Source organism: Sinocyclocheilus anshuiensis, unplaced genomic scaffold (genome assembly GCF_001515605.1).
Source record: "Sinocyclocheilus anshuiensis isolate Anshui unplaced genomic scaffold, SAMN03320099.WGS_v1.1 scaffold3790, whole genome shotgun sequence".
NCBI classification, from domain to species: domain Eukaryota; kingdom Metazoa; phylum Chordata; class Actinopteri; order Cypriniformes; family Cyprinidae; genus Sinocyclocheilus; species Sinocyclocheilus anshuiensis.
The window spans coordinates 4427-7404 of record NW_015552837.1 but is presented as its reverse complement, the minus strand read 5'-3'; the positions used below and the strand labels follow the sequence as shown (position 1 = coordinate 7404).

The 2978-nt window shown below is 43.9% G+C and overlaps 1 long non-coding RNA gene across 1 annotated transcript; it reads left to right on the top strand.

Moving 5' to 3' along the window:
• Positions 1-614: 614 nt before the first annotated feature.
• On the top strand, positions 615-1029 carry LOC107667979 (uncharacterized). Its single transcript, XR_001631841.1, has 2 exons — positions 615-823; positions 977-1029. It is a non-coding gene; the product is annotated as an uncharacterized LOC107667979 (long non-coding RNA).
• The last annotated feature ends 1949 nt before the right edge of the window (positions 1030-2978 follow it).

Here is a 2978-nt window from a genome sequence, read left to right as displayed (position 1 = left end):
GTCTCTGTGCTGTGATGCGGTTGGAAACCAGATTGAAAATTGTCCAGGTATCCATTTGAGTGTAAGTATTTGTTCAGCTGATTAAAGACTACCTTTTCAATAATCTTTCCTATAAAAGGAAGATTTGATATTGGTCTGTAGTTGCTCAATATGGTGTTATCATGATTGCTCTTTTTCAGAAGGTGTTTAACAACTGCAGTTTTCAGGGAGTTTGTAAAAGTCCCAGAAAGAAGTGAGGCATTCACCACTTCTAAGAGATCTGCTTCTGAACAGTTAAGCACCCTTTTGAAAAAATGTGTGGGAAGTGTGTCAAGATAGCAGGTTGACGATTAATGCCGAGTTCACACTGCACGATTTTCAAACTTGTCGGATCGCCGTTGTTTTCACACTGCGTGACTATCTGGGGTAGCATTCAGTTGCTGCTGTGTTCACATTGCACGATGAATCGGCGACAGGGGGTTTCACACTGCATGACTTCACAATAGGAAGAATCGCCGACAGCTCTGTCTGGTCCGCAAAGGATTAATGTTCCAAGAGTTCTTGACCACCATGTTGGTGCACAAGTGAGTCCTGGAATGCAGCCATCTTCTTTGTTCGTGGTAGGAGCTGAATTATGTAGATGTGGAGTCTACACTTTGTGCGATGTCCATGATGATTACTAGTACGGCAATCTTGATCATGTTGATGGATGACTGAAGTTCCCGAATGTGATTCTCTGCGTTATGTATTTAAATTTTTATTTTTTTTTTTCTTCCGTGACAGTTGGCTCGGCAGTGGGTCTAGTTGTCTTTTAGAGGTTGTGGCTTCATACGCAGGTGAGGAGGTCGGTGCGTATGGGTCTCGGGACAGCCATCAAGTGGTATCTGCACAGAGTAAGAAAGAAAACAAAAGACGACAGAGCAGTATTTGTTGTAAAAGACTGAAAACACTAGGGTTGTATCCTTTGGTCGATCTGAGTCTGCACACAGGTGATGAGGTCGGTGCGTATGGGTCTCGGGACAGCCATCAAGTGGTATCTGCACAGAGTAAGAAAGAAAACAAAAGACGACAGAGCAGTATTTGTTGTAAAAGACTGCAAACACTAGGGTTGTATCCTTTGTTCGATCTGAGTCAGCTATTGTTGTTCCTTTTTTCCCTATTTCTTAATTCCTGCGACACCTAAAGAACAGTGAGGTAAAGATGGACTAGTGGATGGGGAAGGCCTATTAGGGATTCTTCACCCCAGGGTTGGCCCCCGAAGCCTGTTGCATTCGGTTCTTCCCTGGGCTCCTCACTGGTCCGTGTGTCCTATCCTATCCCTGTGGGTGGGGGAACAACTTTACAGTGTGATACATGAGTCCAGGTTTTCCTTCCCTGACACAACACTGCAGCTGCTGTAATCAACATCACTTGATGTGGTCCGTGACACTTAGGCTGTAACGGCTTGTTTCTGAATGACTTTATCATGACCCACTGACCTGGGATGATTGTGTCCTCCTTTTGGTGGAGTCTGCCAACACGACTCAACTCTCTCTCTGGCACTCTGTGCTCATCTGTTACCTTCAAAGACTTGAGCTGAACCATCAACAAACAACTCCAATTCTGCATTCTCTATGGGAGTTTCTGTTACTTTACTCGTAGGTGCGTATGTAAGCATAACACAATCGTGAGTCATTTCTCCTTCATCCTCTAACACAACTTCAGTCATTGCAGACATCATACATGAGGATGGGTTCGTGACTGACGCACACTGTAAAACAATGTTCGGGGCTGTGAGGGTTATTAACCATTTTCCCCAACGAGAGGAGGTGACAAGTGACTTTTGCTTGATTCATTAGTTACACTGCATGAGGGCATCTTACGTTCACAGTCTGTCTGTTAGCCAATTTTGTAGGAATTACTGTCATTTCTGCACCTGTATCAAGTAAAAAGTCAATCTCTTTCTCTTGTACAAGCAAAAAGTCAATCTCTTTCTCTTGTATGCTACCTTTCACAAAAATTATTTTGTCATTGTGATGGATTACAGAGGAAATTAAGCACTCCCAGCCCTAACAGTTAACACCGGAGCAAGCTGCTCCAACAGTTTGGTGAAGTGAGGAGGGGCTGCTTCAGAGTAGTAAACCTGAGCAAGCTGCTCCAACAGTTTGGTGAAGTGGGGAGGGGCTGCTTCAGAGTAGTAAGTAGACTGAGTAGGAGCTGAGTAAAGCTGTTAATTTCTCCTAATATCTTCTTGCTTTTCCTACTCTCTTTCATCCAGTGTCCAGGTTTACCACAGTAATGACAACTGCCCTCCCTCTTAGGACTTTTACGTTTCTGTCGGTTCTCTCTGTTGACCTGAAACGATACTGCTGCAATCTTTACTCTGGCTTTAACATCAGTCTCTTTTCCATGTAGCTAACCTGTCCAAGTTGTTTTGCAAACTTCCAGTGGACCATGTTAGATCTAAGAATGGCAAAGCAGATCTGTACTCTGATAAAAGGCCATCAAACCATGCTCGAACTAGTGGTCCTTTATGATCCAGTACCTTCTCTGGAGTGTCAGCTATTCCACTGTATGCTGCAGCTGACTGACAAAACCTTTTTTGTTTGTCATTTACCTTAAATGCTAAATACAATGTACTTCACCTTAGTTTTTCATGTGATGCTATGTCAGAACTGTAAGGCCTCTGCGAATATCACACAAATGAACGATTGAATCTCTGCATTCCACCGGAAAAACTAAAGACTCTCCTCCCCAGCTATCTGCGGTCGTAAAGAAGATCAGTGATCAACAGGGCACCTAATTGTCTGGACCTGCTTACGGTCAAGGCCTGGTCCTTATCCCTTAGGGGGATCTGAACTGCTTAAACCCTAACTATCACCAGGAGAGAAGAAACTCCCTCTGTCTAAAGACCCTTCGAGGACCAGATGTGCAGTGTAACGTTGACCGGCTTCAGCATAAATAAACCAGCTAATAAACAACAGAACAAAGAACATGGTATCTGGAAATGTTCCAGCGAC